At 43.8% G+C, this 21,521-nt stretch overlaps 1 protein-coding gene and 1 long non-coding RNA gene across 2 annotated transcripts in view; one reads left to right on the top strand and one right to left on the bottom strand.

Moving 5' to 3' along the window:
• LOC144828401 (NFX1-type zinc finger-containing protein 1-like) overlaps positions 1-15,440 on the bottom strand; it is a 1,040,362-nt gene extending 1,024,922 nt beyond the window's left edge. Inside the window, exon 1 of the mRNA XM_078686524.1 lies at positions 15,349-15,440. The gene's annotated coding sequence lies outside the window, so the exon portion shown is untranslated. The remainder of the gene's footprint in view (positions 1-15,348) is intronic.
• The window catches only part of LOC144828402 (uncharacterized), a 121,036-nt gene that overhangs the window by 27,861 nt on the left and 71,654 nt on the right, over positions 1-21,521 (top strand). The window lies entirely within an intron of this gene.

Genomic DNA, 21,521 nt, shown 5'->3' on the forward strand with positions numbered 1-21,521 from the left:
CTTCCTGCAAGAGACTCATTTGACTACAGAGACCGCTTCTCAAGTAGCCAGGAGTTGGGGTACACACCGTTTTTTTTCCCACTACACTAGATATTCTAGGGGGGTGGCTATTTGTATACACAAGCGGATACCTTTTGTGCTCACTCACTCCGTCATTGACGAAGAAGGCAGATATGTTATCATCTCGGGGACCCTCCTGGGCCACAGGGTCATGCTTGCTGGTATTTATGGCCCTAACACTGACACCCCTACTTTTTTCAATGACTTCCAGCTCCGCCTATTACAGTCGGAGCCAGATTTGTTGCTACTTGGTGGTGATTTCAACCTCCTTTTTAATTTTACGAGAGATAGTACTGTAGCTACCCCGGACACCAGGCCTCACTCACGCCCCGTTTTGCAAGACATATGCTCACATTTTTCTCTCGTAGACGTTGAGACACAGCTGCACACCTCTACCCCTGCTTATACCCACTACTCTGGGTTCCATGACACATGGACGAGACTTGACTATTGGCGTATCTCCCCGGAGGTGGTTGGATGGGTAGAAGAACTCCTCACACTCCCCCGTACACTGTCAGACCACTCACCTATAGAGCTTAGATTGCGGGTCCCTCGGGCGGGGGGGTATGAGCGGCAATGGCGCTTCCCTGGGAGGGCTTTGTCAGATCCGGTTTTCACTGAAACCATTAGGGACGCCATTGAGGAATATTTTGAACTCAACACAGGCACAGTTGACACCTGGGCTGTCCTCTGGGAGGGCTTTAAGGCAACCATCAGGGGAGTCTGCATTGCTACACATACTGGTGTGCTGCGTGCTATACGTGCGACCCTCTCACGGCTTGAGCGCGACATAGCGACACTGGAGGCGGAGCAACTCCGACTACACACCGCGGAGGGGGACCTTAAGCGCTTACATTTGCTGATGGAGTTTAGGGAGGAAGCCGATAGAGAGCTCAGATTCCTGACTAGGTCACACAATGCCAGGTAGTATGGGGAGGGCGACCGACCTGGAAAAGTGCTGGCACAATTACTTCGCCCCCACGTGCCTCTTCCTACATAACGACCCTCAGAAATTCTGCAGGAGACACGCTACACACTACCCCCGAGATTTGTGATGCCTTTTTATCTTACTACACTACATTGTACACATCTACGCTAACAGCCGCCGCCGCTGACCGTGGTGATTATCTCAATGAGATCGCAATGGTATACTTAGATAAATGGATGATTGACTTTCTGGCGGATCCCATTACACCGGACAATGTGGTGGAGGCCATAGACTCCATGAGGGGGTCTTCGGCTCCTGGGCTGGATGGGTTTTCGGCCGACTTTTATCAAGCCTATAAGGATTTATTGGTCCCCCGCCTTGTGGAAGTATATGCGGAAGCACTGGAAATGGGTTGTCTGCCCCCTACACTCAGGGAGGCAGTCATCGTGCTGCTCCCCAAACCGGGTAAGGATGCCACTCTCTGCGACTCTTATCGACCACTATCTTTACTGAACCTAGATTACAAAATTCTGGCGAAAGTACTCGCCATCCGCCTTTCGCTCCTAATGGAATACATAATCTCCCCTGCCCAATCTGGCTTTGTCCCACACCGCTCCACTTCTCTCAACCTTCGCACCCTCTTTTCCATTCTGCATCGTGTTGACCCTGATGTCCCGGCGGCGGCGATACTACTGGATGCCGAGAAAGCATTTGACTCTTTAGAGTGGCCTTTTCTCATGTCGGTGATGCGCCGTATGGGGATACCTGAATGTTTAGTTAATACGGTGGAGTTATTGTATACACTCCGTGTGGCTAGACTACGCCTGAATGGAACGGTCACTGCGCAGTTCCGCCTGGCGCGAGGTACGCGACAGGGTTGTCCCCTGTCGCCGCTCTTGTACATATTGGCGATGGACCCGCTGGTCCGGCACTTCCAAGAGAAACATTTACACAGAGGCCTCCAATTTAGGACGGGACCGCTCTTGATTTCGCTTTATGCGGATGATACCATCCTCTATGTCCGACAGCCCCAGTCCAATCTTGAGCCGTTGCTATTAGAAATCACCAGATTTGGCAAGTACTCAGGCCTCCGTGGTAACTGGCATAAATCCGTTGTATTCCCACTCACGCCCAGTACGGTTGAGTGGTCATGCCCCTTCCCCCTGGCATGGAGCCGAGACTCTGTGAAATACTTGGGCATCCATGTGCATTTAGACACGAATCCATTATTAGACAAAACTACGGCACGGCGCTCACAGCTCTGGAAGGACAGGTTGAGCGATGGATTCGGCTGCCATTATCTATGGTCGGGCGTATCGCCATCATTAAAATGATAGTATTACCGCGGTTTTTATACCTGTTCAATAATATACCCGTGCCCCTCACGAGAAAATAATTTCACACAACTACGCTCGCTATTATTGAAACTGGTGTGGGGGAATAAGTCGCCGCGAGTGTCCTGGCGAGTACTGACGCTCCCATATGAGCGAGGGGGCCTTGGCGTTCCTGATTTTTATCTTTACTTTCTGGAGGCACAGTGCTCCTACGCGCACCCATGGTTCCACCCGGACGCCCGGATCCCTTACCTAAGGCCGGAGGCCGATTTGGTTTTACCGGGATCGCTGTCTACCACCTTGCCGTCGGGCCTCCCTAGAGATACACGAGACATCCAAACTGTTTCATCGACCTGCTGGGCATGGGGTAGACTTGGCCGCCTTGTCGGCTTTCCTCAGCTGTATTCCCCGAACCTTCCGTTGCCCAATTCCACCTGGATACCAATCACTGGAGAATCAGTGGTACAACACACGTTGTCCAAATTTCATATTGCTGCCATTGGAGATCTGTTCCCTGACGGTCATGCGTTCACGCTTACAGAGGATCACCGCTTTATGGAGCGGACATTCATGGATTCATTTGTCTTGACCAGACTGTGCTCGCTCCTGCGCGCATCTTTCTCTTCGTTCCCACTTCCTCCCGAGGAGATGACTCCCCTCACCTTCATTATTCAACACACTTTGGGCACTCATTTAGGATCTAAGCTATATCAAATGTGCTGTGACCTCCTCCCCTCCAGAGACCATGTGGTACGTGCCGCCTGGGAGGCGGATTTGGGAAAAACCATTACAGATGACCAGTGGCATTGGTGCTGCAAAGCAACAAAAGACATCTCTCTCAATAGTAAACACAAACTTTTACATTTCAAATTCTTACGCAGACTGTGGAGAAGTGTGGCTCAATGGTTAGAGCGTCAGACCCTGATGCAGAGGTCTAGCCCGGGACCAGGGTTCAATTCCCCGCCTCGGCGGGTCTTGGGCTCAAAAATTCCACGGACCTGATAATTCTCGCCTTGGTGCCTATTCCAATCATGGAGTCCCACTCTGCAACTCTGGGCAATAGCTTGCTTAATCTCCTCAACGGCCCCCACAACTCTAAGGATGCCTGGCCTCTACCTTGGGGGTGCCCATGAGTGGACACCCCACAGGGAAAGCCAGGATGGGTTCCACAGCGGTATTCGTACAAGCGCCTTGAGACCCTTGTGGGTGAGTAGTGCGCTATACAAGTATCAATTTACATTTACATTTACTGTACTTCACTCCAGCGACACTTCACAGAATAGACCCATCACGTTCCCATACATGCCCTAAGTGCGGCGGTCCATTTGCAGATTTTGCACACCTTTCATGGTCCTGTCCCGAACTACATGGTTATTGCTCCCAGGTCCACACCACACTTAGTGACATGCTGTACTTAAACCTGGTTCCGATACCTGAGATTGCCCTTCTGGGATATGTGGCCGAATTCCCGAAGGCTGTACGTAAATTGGCGGCGCTAAGTTTCTTATTGGCTAAACGAGAAGTGGCTCTACGGTGGTGTGACCGACGCCCCCCATTACACAGCTCCTGGCTCCGGAGTTCGGCGCAATGCAATACTAACAGTACTGAATACTCAGCCATGGTCCCCTCTGCATCCAGACCTGTCGACATTTGGGGCCCATACCGCACATATGTTGCTGGCGCAGTAGATGGTACCCAACCCCCTCCCGCTTCTGCAATGGCCCCGAGGGTATGGTTGAGAGGTGGTGGGAAACACGGCTTCTCGGCCCTTGACCTTTATTGTTTGATGTACTGTGCTTCTACCTCCTCCCTGCTGGTTATGCAGTGATTTGGGGACTGTTGTACTATTGTTTCACCGCGCTCCATCTCCCCTGCTTTAGTAGTGTCCTTTGACTGTGCTCGAATTGTTATGATTGTTGTATATGTGACTTTAATGGCATCACTTGACTCAGCTATATACTGCAAAATGTATGCTTCTTTTTTGTTTTTGTATTTCTTTTGGAAAATTACAAATAAAGATTTAAAAAAAAAAAAGATCCAAGACTTGAACAATCCGTCCATACATACATACACCTGAGAGTGATGACACTTCCGAGTGGGAGGTCGACATACATACTATTTTGCATCACAACAGAACAGATCCATATTGGAATAAATGGTTGATCTGGCCCACAGATACAAACAACTGTCAAGATAGATTCCTGAACAAAACACAGGGTTTCACATTCAATAGGCCAGACCCAAAATATGTTCAAAGCCAGCATCCTGGAATAGTAACAACATACAGTGTAGGGAAGCTCTGCCTTGATTGGCTACAAAGATCTAAACTGAAGGATGTAAAGCAACACTTATCTTTACTTAAAGATGGTGCAGACCGTAGGAAATTTTTGCTAGGACCAAGAAAACCACGTCAAAAACTTTTCAAATATGCCGGTATATATGCTGCATATAACGAAATATGGAAGTTTACGCATGCAGAAACTGCAGAACGAACATGAGAAATTGATCGTATTAATTTAGAGAAATCTCTCTCTGTGGGTTAACGACTCTGTCATCCAGGATATATTCATTGGACAGCATAGTGTCTTCTGCCATAGACATCATGGAACAAGACTTATTCATTGTGCAACAGGGTCAGTCTCAGCTACGTTCTATTATGCTATTAGGCTGGACGTTGCAAAACCTTTGTTCAGGCTATGTGCCTTGGCATTTAATCAATACTAGGTCACTGTTTTCAGAATTCAATCTCACTGATAAACAGATCAAATTGGCACAAAGGTGAGCAGACTATACGGTGCCGAGCATTGAAAAACTGGAAAGATTGCCATTTACGGTAGCAGAAAAACCAGCTACTGAATGGATATTACATGGAACAATCACTCTGCCTGTTACAATTTTCCATTTTCAGTAGTGCCTAAAACACGTACCAGCGGGCAAATGTGAAAGGTTGGGTAAAAAATACATCAAGACATCCTGGGATTTACCATACACACGCAGATATTGGAGTGGGGGACGTGAAGTGTTTCTTAGCTGATCAAACTGTGAAAACGCACTGAGAGGTTCTCTCCTTTGTTAGCAATCAATGAGAACTATCTCTGGTTTAAATTGTTGGTATGTCTGCGGGTGGAGGAAAACCATTAGGTTTTATGAAGGCCCTCACCCACCAACCTAGTTGGTGGCATGCTTCATCATCGGGCCCCACCCGAGGTACGGAGTGAACCTCAGGTGTGCTTCGACGCCAGATTACTGCGGAGCGGGTTTTTTGGTTTGTGAGGGTACTGTGAGTGTGCTCTGAGTGAGGTTTAAAATACTGTCCTGGGTGTCCCACAGACTGTTTTAATGGTGGGCCCCAGGCAGTCAATAAAAACAAAGGCTTTCGGACGTGCACGATAGGCTTATGGCCTCTGACGTCCTGTGCGGTCAACTAGTTACAGCCAGGCCTTTTCTTCTACTGGCTTTCGTCAGGACCTTATATGTGTAGGGTGTTACAGGGGTTTGTATGAGTTTGTTAGTGCCCTGTGTGTAAAGCACACGCTACGGTGCTTATATGTGCAAGAGGTGTTTCCTTTCGAGTTGTACACCTGATTTTAGCGAACAACTCAGCATGGAGCTCAGCCGGGGGCCAGGACCATGTGCACTTGCGCGATGTTGCTGAGCCCCCAATGAACCTGTTGTCCGGGCAGAGGCTCACAAGGAAGGAAACACCTCTTGCACATATAAGCACCGTAGCGTGTGCTTTACACACAGGGCACTAACAAACTCATACAAACCCCTGTAACACCCTACACATACAAGGTCCTGACGAAAGCCAGTAGAAGAAAAGGCCTGGCTGTAACTAGTTGACCGCACAGGACGTCGGAGGCCATAAGCCTACCGTGCACATCCGAAAGCCTTTGTTTTTATTGACTGCCTGGAGCCCACCATTAAAACAGTCTTTGGGACACCCAGGACAGTATTTTAAACCTCACTCAGAGCACACTCACAGCACACTCATGGACCAAAAAACCTGCTCTGCAGTAATCTGGCGTTGAAGCACACCTGAGGTACACTCGGTACCTCGGGTGGGGCCCGATGATGAAGCATGCCACCAACTAGGTTGGTGGGTGAGGGCCTTCATAAAACCTAATGGTTTTCCTCCACCCGCAGACATACAAACAATTTAAACCAGAGCTAGTTCTCATTGATTGCTAACATATAAACTGGGGAAACGGACTAGCCTCTCTAGTTCGCTCTCTTTTTGATTACAACAGGTTCTCTCCTTTGTCAGGGTATTAACCTACACGGGGCCTGCAATGGTTCCTCTAACAATTTATCCTGCCACCTGCAAGGTTCACCAGCTGCGGTGATTGATCCAATTTTTGGCCAACTTTCAAATGGAATTTACCTCATGTTGAACGATCACAGCTGCTGGGGCATGTTGCCAGGTATACCATATCTAGTAACTGTGTCATCCAGGGTCACTTGCTGTATGAAAGTATTGTTTCCAAAAACCAAGACAGTCAGAGAGTCGCCACTTTGGCCTTCACTGAACATCCCTTCTATACAAATTGATACTCTAAGCAGAATGAAAGCCATTCTTTTGCAAAAAACTGTGCCACTGACCTCGGCCAAAGAAACCTATGATCTACAAATTGCAAGTACTTCTGCCGAGATACATGCCCTTTTGAATACAAACTGCCCTATACATTTCTCAGAAATGTTAAGTCGTATCTTAAACATGTCTGATACGAGCGGTATTATAAATGTATTTAAGACCGTATTTTACTGACTGTTAGCACCTTTTGAAGCAGTCCTCTAAATCCTTCCAAACTTCGTGCACGCTGTGTTTGGCGGACTGTCCTCCTTTTGTGACTCATTGCAGGGATACTATATTTGCTCCTACTGCTACGATATTGGAAGCCAATTCACCAGCGACACTCAGTTCTCCATGGAGACAACTCTACTGGCGATGAAGTGTCGTGAGCGCATTATCCAAATGTTGGAACTAACTTGTCTACGAGAATGAAATACCACATGGTTTCTGTCATTCAGACCAATCTGGCAAGATTGCATCTTACCTGTTCTACGCTGCCTGCTATGCGGAGAAGAATGCGTGCTAGACACCTGTCTGACACTCCCATCAGTCATGCCAACAGATGTTGATACTTTGCTGGACCCGGTAACGGCCCATGCTCTGTGTTGTCCCCAGAGGCTACCAATTTTGATGACGGCATTCATTGAGATCTCACAGACGCAAAATGCTGATGCTGAGGTACGAGAGGAAAGAGGCGCGCCGGTACCATCCAATACAAACATTGCTGATGCGACCAATGCAGACATAGAAGATTTCATGTTTTCTCTAAGTCCTAACACTGACTTTTGAATTTGGCACACAGTGTTCTGAGAGAATTTGAATTTGACCTTAATTTTTCAAAAAAAAATACAAACTTTGGAACTTTTACCTATGATTAATTTTGTTTTTCCAAATTTGTATTTTTCATTTTTTGGCACAAGTAATCTGCTTATAGTAGAACTATTCAGAGAGAACAAGAATTCTTTGAATACTTCCAGAGACAATATATGACCTTGTCCAAATACAAATAGTTTTATGTAATCTGTCATGAAATGGTTTCGGCCCTCTTTTTCTTCTGTATTATGAGCCATTTCATAAATGTATATTTTCATGATTCATTCACTTAGCATTCAAATGTGAATATATGCTTAGAATGAAACATTGCTTTAATGTGTACAGCACCAATGCATTTTTATGCTTCCAACCAGTTCTAATGCATTTGTTATGTATTTTTGGACATGTTTTTAGCACTTCATGTATAGATATATTTTAGATATGTTATCATGTTTAGAATTTAGTAACGTTGTGCATAAGAAAGTGGAGTGGGTGTTGTGTACCGTTTAGATTCCATATCAATTTCCAGTTTCATGCCGTTATATAGGTACATTTCCCATTGCCCTTATATAGGCATATAAATCCAGTCCTTATTTAGGCATAGTCCATGCTACCCAAATACAGGCATGGCTACTTCCATCCGTTAGGGACTTCCCCTTGCCTGGATATTGATTTCTCCAAGAACTCATTTATTATGCATGAACATCTATTCCTTAGGGGTTCATTCATGACGTCCATATGCCCAACTTCTACGTCAATACTGGCATTCCAAAACACCTTCAAGGTATAAATATACCTTCACTTGCTACGGCAAAGCACGGTGTGGTTCGGTGCAGTTCAACTACCTACTTGCTCACCACAGCAAGTACCGAAGGAAGCCAACTTCCCAGCTGACGCACTGACTCAACGCTGCCACCCTCCTGCAGAGAATCCAGCTCCAGTGTTTCTGACTCCCCTTGCGGGGTGTTGGGAAATCGAGTCTGGGAAAGAGATACCAACCTCTCTCATTCTAAGGTATGGAGCTGATTAGAACCTAGAGAAACCTTTGGCAAAACTAGGCAAAACTAAACCTATGCTAAAACAGCACCTACAATTTCCCTAGTACTAGTCTTAGGTTAGGTACAGTGGGGTTGGATTATTTAGAAGCACCTACTGAGTATTTCTGCCTGTGTTATTTATGTATGTATTTTTATATATGTCATAGCAACAGACAATGCTATTACAGTATTATTTTATATTACTGTTTACGCTGTACGCATTGTACTTCGCACTTTGTCTAACGATTGTAGCTGTTCATATCTCTTGCATGAGAAATAAGACTGTTCAATAAACCCCTTCTTATTGAAATGCCTGTCTCTCTATTTCTATGCAACTCTGTAAAAACAAAGCATGCACGATTGACTGAGTGAAATAGTTATCTATTGTTTCCACGACTCTGAAGATATTGTTCCGGTTCTAGGGTAAACAAAGTTGTCCTGTTTATGCGGTTGTCAGAGACTAATACCTTCCTATTTATTCAAGAAAGTTTCTAGTGACCTCTGAGTTAGCTGGCACACACACAATTAAGCTTAATATACTCGATAGAGACATACTGACCTCAGTCCTATGTCAAATCTATAGTGTATGTTATTCTAATGCGCGGAGCCTATTAGGGATATAGGAACTACACTACAATACAGAATTCCGCAAGCTTTGCAAGCATCAATGGCAGCGGATCTCCTCGCCACTGTAGAGGTAGCATGTATCACTCAGCAGGGTAGAGAGGCATTGGAGAAGTACATATCTGTGACAGAGATCCAGAAGGCAATGCAGGATATTCATGCCGGTAAAGCAAATGGTCCTAACGGACTCCCTATCGAACTTCTCAAATTCATGGCACTAAAGTTGGTGCCTCATCTGCTTAATTTATATAATGAATGCTATGAATCTGAGCTTCTCCTGGCTGATATTTGTGCGGCCACCATTGTAGTCATTCACAAAACCGGTAAAGTGGCGAACGATTGCGCATCATGTCGGCCCATATCGCTGATCACGGTAGAAGCCAGAATTCTGGCCAAATTGCTGGCTAATCGCTTGCTCCCTTATCTCAATGACTTGATTCATCCTGACCAGTCGGGATTTATGCCTGGTTGGAATACGGCACAGAATCTGCGTCGAGTACACGGTGCATTAGGGCGTATAGACACTCGAGGAAGAAGGGATTTTACTTGCGCTCACTGCCAAAATGGCATTTAACACTATCGCTTGGGAGTATCTGTTTGCTGTACTGACCCACATGGGGTTTGGACCCAAAACTGATTGGGTGGATCAGACTACTATATACACAACCCACGGCGCATGTCTCGGTGAACAACTATCGCTCCATCTTTTTTCCTCTCTGTCCTGGCACAAGTCAAGGATGCCCGCTGTCACTGCTCCTCTTTGCCATGGTGCTGGAGCCACTGGCAGTTTGAATTAGGGGTGACCCGGGTATCAGAGGCATTAAATGTACGAGCGAGCATGAAGACAGCATATCACTCTATGCAGATGATATTTTACTTTATCTCGCCTCTCCAGCACGCTCGTTACGCTGGGTGTTACACATATTTCATTTATTTGGGGCGCACTCAGGGTACCAGATAAACTGATCCACACCCCAGATGTACTCACTCTGGGGTGACCCACCACAAAATCCTCGAGGGTACGACATCCCAGTAGCTACCCAGGGTTTTCGATATTTGGGCATTTTTATTACACCTGATGGGGCGCTATTTTTCGAACGAAATCTTTTGGGGCCTCTTCAGCGATTTTGATCTGACGTCACCCATTGGAGGGCACTTGCCCTTACACTTCTGGGACGGGCGTCCTTATTCAAAATGCTCACCTAACCCCCCTTTCTCTATGCCCTGCAAAATACTCCCAATCCAGTTCCCAATTCTTATTTTTTGCAGATTGAAGGGCAGTACGAGAATTGCTGTGGGAGAACAGACCACCCCGCATAGCCATGAATAAGTTCACTATGAGGTGGTACTACGGGGGTCTTGGACTGTCGGACATGCGCCTCTACTATCAGGCTTCGCAACTAACAGCCATTAACAGATGGGTGTGTGGCCCACATGACGACCCCAGCTTTCGCACTGATCATGGTCTAATGGGTAAAGGAGGCTATTCGAGGTTTGATAAATGGAACATGATCAGGATCTCTACAGTGGGGGATATGTGGATTAAAGGAAAAAAGGCAATGTTCGCGTACCTCCAAATTAAGTATCAATTAGCACCGGTCAGAGGCTTTTCAATACCTTCTATTAGCCATGCCATTGATTCGGCCCTCCCGAAGGACACCCCCTCCCGGAGTCCTCACCGCTAGAGGACAGACTATTGCTGGGCCCACTGTAAGGCTATTTCCCACCCGTATAAGAAATTGGTTGATAAGCGGACCGACCCAATGCTGAAACTATGGTTGAGCTGGGAGGTTGACTTGGGGGAGTTGACGAGGACTGGACAGAGGCACTAGCCTCTCCCCAGGAGGTGGCGATTCCAATGTGACTTCGCCTGGTCCAGCTCAAGATTCTGCACAGGGTATATTTTGACGCCACACTGTTATTCAGGATAGGTAGGAGGCCTGACCCACTCTGCCTCCGGCACTGTATCCAGATTGGTGCATTCATACACATCCTTCGGAAATGCCCCCATATACAACAATACTGGAAAGACGTCACCCGACAGCTGGTCAGAACTTGTGACAAATCCATACACCCCTCTCCCACACTATGTCTCCTTAATATTTGGGAAGCAACTGACCTCTCACAGGCGGAGCAGTATTGGGCTACAATGGGTTGGAGCATAGCAAAACGGAACATCACCCAGAAGTGGGTGGTGGATACTGTACCGCACTTACGTGACTGGGCTAAAAGACACGGACTGTGCCATGATGGCCGAAAAAAACAGTGTATAAAGGGAGAGGGTGCACACAAAAATGGGATCATAGTGGGGGCACTCGAACAAATATAGGGGTGAGATCTGCATATCACCTATGGTGGAACTGAGGAGGGAGAGACAATCATTGTTGAGAGGGGAGGATGACACGCTGATGGCCCTGCGCTGGGCAGCCGAATACAGTACGTAATTACATGTGACCCATTAGCATGTTCTCTTGCTGTTTTGACCTTGTGCACACAAATGTAACCCTCGTGTTAATTGTAATGCCACTAATGATTGTAGTTCTGTGTGCTCCTGGAGGTCCGATGGTTATGATATGATGCTGAAATTTTGTGTAACTCTGCCAAGGATGTCTGTACACTGTCTTTAATGCTGCAGTTTGTTCCTAATAAAAACTTTAAAAAAATAATACCTCAATAGACTTTATCACACTTCAGTGCGGCTACATAAGTTTGGCCTTAAGGAAGACCATAACTCCGTTAGAAGAGGGAGCTAATTTCACACACTTGGCCTGGGAGTGCCCTGGAGTTCGTGCGTACTGGGCGGCGGTGGCCGCTGCGCTGCTGGACATAAAAGAAACACCCGTCCATATTACCCCCTTGGTCGCCCTTTTGGGTTACAACAAAGAAATTCCCAAGGAAGCTCGCACATTGTTTGCACTTGGGGTACTGCTTGAAAAACGCAGAATAGCTATGCGATGGACCAAGGGACCACTATTAGATGGATGATTCACAGAATAATCATACGGTAACACACAATCTGATAATGCAATGCATTAAGCCAACTAAACTGCAGGCCACGAGATAACTGGGAGCCATATCAAGTATGTCAAAAACAACGAGAGAGTGAGGAAAAGAGAAAAAGAAATGAGGCTAAGTCCTCTTCCCTAAGATAATACTATAAACAACGTGGACAAGCCCACCTTAAAGTATGGTCACTTCGGGTGACTCAGTAACCTGTAACAGAGCACAGACATCCAGTAGTTGTGTGAGAAGACTCCTCACCCACCAACCTAGTTGGTGGCATGCTTCATCATTGGGGTCACAGCTCGGCTGCCGAGTGCGACCTAGCTGTGCTACGATGCCTGATTACAGCAGAGTGGATTTTGTTGGTGAGTGGAGTGAGTGCTCTGTGAGAACTCAATGTGAAGTGAATTTTTTTTTAAATGTCTGTAAGACATGCCCTTGTGAAAAACTTTATTAGAAGGGTCTTAGGACATGATTAAAAACTCAGGCAAGATATGGTAAAGGTAAAATTGTGCTTCAATATTCCTTAAGGATAGGTCGACTAGTTTCAGCCTTGTACTTGAAACGTGAGGCTTTCATCAGGACCATAGTGAGGTGGCTAAAAAGTGGAAGTAGCCACGTGAGTGTAATATCAGCTCAGGTGCTAAAGTGTGCTCTGAGTGTAGTGGGCAAGCCAGTGAACGTTGGAATCTGTAAAAGAAAGCACACAACGTAAAAAACATACAAGACACGCAGAATATACATTCATGTAGCATGTGAATTTCCTGACTTGCATGCTGCGCCTCATAAGCTGTGCTCTGTGGGTACTCTTGAGTCTGCAGTAGCCGTAGTGTAAATTCCTCAAAGTGGTATCGTGCACTGGATTTAAGGTAAACTCGAAACATCTTGCATGGTGACAGGTAATGGCATGCATGATAGTTATGCTGTCGGGTACCATGCGTGGTCACAAGAATGCGCCAGTGGTTGTTCTGTCATTCTGTTTAGTTAGGTTGAGTGTGAACGCTGAACTATTATGAGCGCAGGAGCAGCCACGCTAATGCTGGTTTACCATCAACCCTCACACCCTTGACTTTAATTTCCCCTGAGGTAATTGCAGTGTTAGCCACCTCATGAGACCCACAAAAACGTTGAACCTAGAAGTTGGAAAAACATGTCAAATCAGAGAACACATGAACTGTAACTCTGCCAACATGATCTATCTCATCACATGTCCTTGAGGACTCCGTTACGTAGGGATGACAAGCCGCAAAACTAAAGTCAGAATTTGCAAGCAGAGAAGCAACATTCGCTGCAAGCGCAGCACTACCAAGATGACTGACCATTTCTTAGAACTTGACCACACCACCAACGACATGACCTGGGTGGTAATTGAACAAATGGACAAAAGTACCACCCACTTACAAAATCAGCTTCTAGATAAAGAGCAACATTGGGTTTACTGCCTGTCCACCCATCTTAGTGGACTCAATGACAACATCACATGGAGCTCTCCTCATAGAGCATGATTGAGCATGATACGACACTCTGAAGCCACATGGACATGACATTTTTATACTGACATAGGGAAAAGGTGTAGGCCACTTACTCTAGGTTATCATGTACACTAGGTTACTATTAATGCCATTCATACATTCTAGTATTACGGTAGCACTTATGGCACTTGTCCCTCTTCCAGCCTTCTATCAGTCTAAACATCTATTTCACAGCTTGTTACCAACCACGCCACAGATAACTGCGTCTTCCCCTGGTACCCGTTGTTAGAACTCTACAAGCCAGCGGGGTTAATTATGATGTCCACATTTAACTCTTTTAACTTACGAGTAGAAGTGTCATTTTTATACACTTTTGTCAATTACAAACTTTATTGACACAAGACTTTCATTGCATTCTTCCTCCTACCAACCACCCAACCAAGCTATGCTTGGTATCTGCTGTTACCACTCTGCGAGCCAGGGGGGTGGAGCATGTTGTGCACTCTTTACTCTTTTAACCTCCGAACAGAAGAGTCACTTGTATACACTGTTGACACCAATGATCTTGCACTAGTTAATTATAATCTTTACTAACACAGTAGTTCATCCTTTCTACAGTATTATCTCTTTGAATTGCAACTATATTAAGTTATCGTATGCTCCATGTTTTTCCGGCATCTCCCTTATTTCAACTAATCATTATTCACACTGCCGCTACACTAAGCAGGAAGCAGATTCTCCTATCCTCACGTTTAGTAAGGTTAACATGCCAGCCTTCCAACCACGTGGTACATGTCGTCTGACGCTGACACGCCCCTTCCAGGAAGTAGATGTAATACTCCTCGTACACCAGTACAGTTACCGGCGGGATCCCGACCAGCCCAATGCAGGTTTGAATGGCGGGAATCCATCCTTGACTAAGTAAGTTCTCTGGCATTATCATGAATTTTCAGTAAGAGCGGGCCCCCCAGGCCTTCACGGCGCACCATATTAAACTCACTGCCTTTCAATATAACGCCCACAGTGTGTAACTACGGGAGGTTTCCCTTGGCAGGATCTAAATGTCCGTTTGATTAAGGGTTGAAGTAAGGCTTTGTTATGTAATATGTTATATGTCATCTGTGTCTTCTTGCTGACTTCACGTTCCATAGAATATGGAACGTGGAGCGAGCAAGAGGACAAGAGTCAGTTACAACCGGGACTTGTCGACAAGTTGTACTACCTGTACCTGCCTATTTAAAAAACATTCTTCAACAAGATATTGTCTCTGCAGCCTTCATAACAATTTTGGCGACGAGGATAGAATTTAAAAAGGACCGCATAAAGGAAGGAAGAAATCTTTTGGTTGAATTTTGGCAGAGTTGAAGCTGTTGTGGCATTTTCGTGCAGAGCACAAGAAGGCAGACGAAGAGGAACCGCTTGAGTAGAACTTCCGGAGAATTGGCATCAGTCATTCCGGTGAGCAACACAGCTAATCTTTAAATTTATTATTGAAAATCCTTACCTTAACCTGGGCTTCCGTTACCAAGGTTCGAACGCTTCTAGTTCAAACTCGGACTGCCTAGCAAAGCTGCAATTCATGCTCGCGGACAGTTCTCTCTGCTTTGCATGCTACGTGTCAGATGTTCTGCAAGAGGAACGTAGTGCGTCATTATGTTTACGCTCATTACGTTTACGCACAGCTGCCATTATGGAATGGGAAGGTCACCTTATGTAATAAAACGAATCCACTGCATAGAACCAACACACGGAGGGTAACAAAAAATGTATACTAAGCGCGTTCCTTTCATTTTCCCTCATCGTCATCAAGCAGCAGGTCAACGCGTACTTTTTGAATCTTCTCTTCAAGTTGAGGTGATTTTTTTGTTGTTGTTGTTCATTAAAAAAATAACATTTTCAGACTATTCTGTATTTGACATTTCCTTCGTAAGTGGTGAAGTATGGACAGTGCTAAGTAAAGATCACACTGAACAATTCCACTTTACAGTAACTTCAGTATTATTGCGTATTGTCCTTGGGGAAACTCTGAGTCAACAAACCTTTTCGCTTAGCCCTCCTCAAGACTTTTGGTCTTCAGGGACTGAACCTTCACTCAAGAATGGAAAGAATATTTTTGAAATTCTATCGAAACTGATGACTCTGACGGGAAAATGGCAGATCAGCACAAAAAGCGGATTTTATTACATTCTTTAGGTCCCCAAGGTCTTAAAACGTATAACCAAATGAACAAACCTATTGTTGAAGGTGGTGTAGTAATGTTTTTACTGTAGCTCTTGCTAATTTAGATAATTATTTTGCACCTAAAGTGTGTATTGGCATAACTCACTACAAATTGTTTCAGAGGAAACAGCTCAAAAATGAATCTATTGGTGATTATGTTTGTGAGTTAAAGAAATTAGCTGTCGATTGTGCATTTGGTGGGATGTTGCAGGATTTAGTGCGTGACCAAGTAGTAATGCACATTTCCAATCCTGCTACTCAGGAACATCTGTGGATAAATGGTGATGCTTGTCTAAATGACATTCTTGCTATTGTCCACAAGGCCGAAACATCCAGTAGATGTGCTAATGCTTTAAAGACGGAAGCTGTGGTAAACAAAACTGTGGCTAAAATCAAGTGCAGTTCTAAAAAAATGTGTTACGTTAAACCGAAATCAGATGGATGGAGTAAGTATAAACCTAATAATGAGCCTCCCAAATGTTACAGATGCGGAAGCCGAGAACATTTGGCTTTTGGAAAATCGTGTCCGAAAGTTAAATGCAGTGCATGTGGTATTTATGGGCATTATACGAAATCTTGCAGGAGAAAAACTAAATCGGTTAAATGTATTCAAGAAGATGTTGATTCCGATAGTGAATTGAGCAGTGATGATGAACACATTTCTGAATGTTCAGTTGCCGTTTAAAAAAACCTACTTTTAAACATTAGAGATGGTTGTTTGCTAATTGAAAACAAACCTGAGTGTTGGATTCACATTGGGGGAGTGCGTGTAAAAGTTTATGCAGATTCTGGTTCACCTTATTCAATTGTGAATGAAGAAGTCTGGAAGAAACAGTTTACAGGTAAAGTTGGTCCAAAGTTATGGAGGAGAAAAGATCGACATATTGGGTTATCGTTGGTTTAAAGTTGAGTTTAAGAATCGCCATTCATATGGCAAATTGTATATTACAAAAAAAGGCCCATCTGTCCTTGGATGGAAAGATCAGAAAAATGTGCACATCATTTTGGACCCGAACCCTGCTGAGCAGGTTTTGGTTAGGGATGAGGGCATGAAAGTTGGTGAAAAACTTTTAGAAAAATTTCCTTCTGTGTTTCACAAAAACATTGGCAAATTAAAGGGTTTTGAGCACAAAATGATACTTAAGGACAATGCAGTACCCAAAATCCATAAGGTTAGAAGTGTCCCTATTGCTTTAAGAAATTATGTAGCCAAAGAACTTGACAGACTTGTTTCTGCTGATATAATTTAACCCGTAGAGGCTTCTGAATGGGTTTCTCCATTAGTTGTAGTCAAACGTAGTAATGGGAAATTGAGGCTATGTGTTGGCTTTTGAATGAGAACATAGTTGTTGATCAATTTCCATTGCTTAAAATAAATGAAATGTTAGCTCTTTTGGACGGTGCAAAGTGGTTTTCCACAATTGATTTATCTGCTGCTTATCACCAGATTCCACTATATAAAGACAGCAGGAAATTCACTACATTTGTTACACCGCAGGGTTGTTTTCAATTCAAAAGGATGCCTTTTGGCTTGGCATCCGCTGCAGCCGTTTTTCAACTCTTAATGCATCATTTATTTTCTAATATTAAAAACACCAAATTTGGGGGAAAAGACAAAATGGACCATGACAAAACATTACATGAAGTGTTGTCCGTTTTGGAATGTAAGGGATTGTCTGTTGAATATTCCAAATGCACATTTGCCAGTGATAGTGTCACTTATTCAAGACATGTTATAGATTGCAAGGGAATTAGACCAAAACCTAATCTCATTGATTCTATTAAGTGTGCTTCTGCTCCAACATGTAAAGATGATGTTAGATCTTTTATAGGTCTTGCAGAATTCTGTTCCAAGTACATTCAGAATTTTTCCTCAAGAATTTATAATATCAGGCAATTGTTAAAAAACAGAAATAAATTTCAATGGTCACTGGAGTGTCAACAAGATTTTGACGATATTAACCACTTGGCTGCTAAGGCACATGATGCACTTCCATTGACTTTCCATTGAAATCAATGGAAACTCCATGACGAGTTACCCTTGTCATTAGCACTGAAGGGGTTAAGGATTGTATAACGAGAGTAGCTTCTTTGAAAAGTTTTAACCGTGTTGCTCATAGCATAATAACTACAAATGCTAGCATTAAAGGCTTAGTAGCTGTTTCTTTCTCAGATTGATCCAAATGGTAATGAATACATAATTGCTTATGCTTCTTGGTCTTTGTCACCCACTCAGGATAAATACTCAGTAATTGAGAAGGAAACACTAGCCTGCGTTTGTGCTGTAGATCACTTTCGAGCGTTTGTTTGGGGAAAACATTTCATCTTGCGTTGTGATCATAAGTCTTTTCTCAAGGCTCTTACTACTGAAGGCACTATTAATGTCTGCAAGAGTTGCTAGATTAGCTATCAGGTTACAAGATTATTGTTACAAAATGGAATGTATTCCTGGAAAGAGAAATTGTATGGCTGATTTTCTTTCCAGGATGTCAAAACAGCTTGATGAATGTGAAGATGAAATCTGGAATGCCTTACAGATTGCTTATGTTCAAGATTTTGGAAATTGTGGAATTGTTAAAGAGAAATGGGATGAAGAATATTTAAGAGATGTAAATTTATGTCAAGTCAAATCTCATCTTAGACAATCGTGGCCAAGGAAATTAAGTACAAACCACATTCTCAAACCATATTGGGAAGTCAGATTTGAGTTAAGTATTCGTGATGAAAATGTTTGGAGAGGTGAAAGTGTTATTCCTTAACAAAATCTACATTAACTTATAATTGCTCTTTGTCATGAAGGCCATTTTGGTATAGTTCGTTCTAAACACACTGTTAAAACGTCATTATGGTCGCCAGGTATGGACGCTGAAATAGAAGCATTTGTACGTGGCTGGGAATTATGCAAGGTTGCTGACAAATCTTTGGTTATGTGTATACCTCCTTCAAGTGTCATGTCCAGACCCAGAACACCTTGGGAACATACTGCAATTGACATTATGGGTCATGTAGGCACTGAACAGAAATACATTTTAGTATTAATGGATTTATTTTCAAGATGGCCTATTGTTAAAGTTGTCAGTAGAGCGGATACTAATTCTGTTCTTCATTTTCTAGACCAATCTTTTCAAATGGAAGGTATTCCGTCTGTTCTTTTAAGTGACAATGGTGTTCAAGTTATGTTGAACAAAGCAAAAAAATACTTTAACAAACTAGGAATAAAGCATAAAACCACAGCATTGTATAACCCAAACAGTAATGGAATGGTTGAGCGCTTTAACAGGGTTATAAAGAACACTATTCAAAAGACTGCTAAACATGGTGATTGGGAAACTCAATTCTTAAAAATGGTTTGGGCTTATAGAGTATCAATTTGTGATGCTACAGGTTATCTACCTTTTGTTCTTATACGGAGCAGAAATCCCAGAACAAAATTCACGCCTGGATGGTTATTTAAATCCAACATTGTACATTGGTCAGAGGATTCTGTCAGAGAAAGATCTGATGCTCTTGAAACCAAGAGCAAGGAGTGGTATGCTTCTAGACATGGTGTAAAAGAGTCCAATATTATGGTTGGACAATGGGTTAGAGTGAAAGAACCAGGTAAAACTTCTAAAGAGGTTAGCAGTTTTTTATGAACCTTTGCAAGTGGTTGAAACAATGAACAATGCTGTATGTCTTACTGATGGGAAGGTCTAGAACTTTAAGAGAGTTGTTAAATATGCGGCGCCTTCTTGCACTAATTTTGTACCTAACTTGTTTGATTTGGAGGATTTATTGTGTAATAGTTGTACTGTTGACAATGCAAATGTGAATTCTCCTGCAATTGTATATAACAATGTTTTGGAATATTCCACGGAGCAAATGTCATGTAGCTCCGAAGTTGATTGTGGTGGATCCTCCATATTGAATCGAGATACATCTACCTTAGATCTCGGGCAGCCTAAGCATGAAAAAAGACCTCCTGTTTGGTTAAAAGATTATATTTCTGAAAATGTACAATCGTAATTTTGTACTACCTTGGGCATTATATGGTATTTACGGTTTTTTTCTCTATTTTTAATTTTGAAGAAAGGGGATGTGTTATGTAATATTTTATATGTCAGCTGTGTCATCTTGCTGACTTCACGTTCCAAAGAATATGTAACGTGGAGCGAGCAAGAGGACAAGAGTCAGTTACACACAGGACTTGTTGACAAGTTGTACTACCTGTACCTGCCTATTTAAAATAAATTATTCTATGAGATATTGCCTCTGTAGACTTCATAACAGGCTTTCTCTTTCTTTTTGTTTGTCATGTTCCCCACATTGGTTGGCGCTACGATCATCATGCTCTTTTATACTAGCATAAGCACGACCTGGTAATTGCGTTCACCTCGCTCTATCCACCAATACCTCACTTAATTAAAGTCAAGGGTGTGGGGGTTTAAGGTAAACCAGCATTAGCGTGGCTGCTCCTGCGCTCATAATAGTAGACATAATAGCCTCACGTTCACACTCAACCTAACTACATTGAATGACCGAACAGCCACTGGCGCATTCGTGTGACCAAGCATGGTACCCGACAGCATAACTATCATGCATGCCATTACCTGTCACCGTGCATGATGTTTCGAGTTTATCTGAAGTCCAGTGCACGATACCTCTTTGAGGAATTTACACTACGACTATTTCAGACTCGAGTACCCACAGACCACAGCATATAACGCGCAGCATGCAATTAAGGAAATTCACATGCTACATGAAAGTATACTCTGCATGTCTTGTATGTTTTTTACGTTGTGTGCTTTCTTTTACAGATTCCAACCTTCACTGGGTCCGTAAGTACGGCTTGCCCACTACACTAACAGCACACTCTAGTATGTGTGCTGATATTACACTCACTTGGCTACTTACACTTTTTAGCCATCTCACTATGGTGCTGATGAAAGCCTCACGATTGACGTAGAAGGCTGAAACTAGTCGACCTATGCTTAAGGGATATTGAAGCACAATTTTACCTTCACCATATCCCGTCTGAATTTTTAATCATGTCCTAAGACCTTTCTATTAAAGTTTTTCACATGGGCATTTATTAGAGACCTTTTTAACATTTGTTCACTTCACATTGAGTACTCAGAGCACTCACTCCACTCATCAACAAAAACCACTGTAATCAGGCATCGTAGCACAGCTGGGTTGCACTCGGCAGCCAAGCTGGGACCCCAATGATGAAGCATACCACCAACTAGGTTGGTGGGTGAGGGGTCTTCTTACACATCTACTGGATATCTGTACTCTGTTACAGGTTACTGAGTCACCCAAAGTGACCATACTTTAAGGTGGGCTTGTCCACGTTATTTATATTAGCCATATAAAGTATACTTTAGAAGCAGGGCGGCAGCGGGCACAGCATTACCAACGACCAGGATTGAATCAGTGGGCTGTCTCTGACTATGTGGGAGTTCTTGATTGAGCATA

The sequence above is a fragment of the Lissotriton helveticus genome, chromosome 4_1, assembly GCF_964261635.1.
Source record: "Lissotriton helveticus chromosome 4_1, aLisHel1.1, whole genome shotgun sequence".
In the NCBI taxonomy this organism is placed as follows: domain Eukaryota; kingdom Metazoa; phylum Chordata; class Amphibia; order Caudata; family Salamandridae; genus Lissotriton; species Lissotriton helveticus.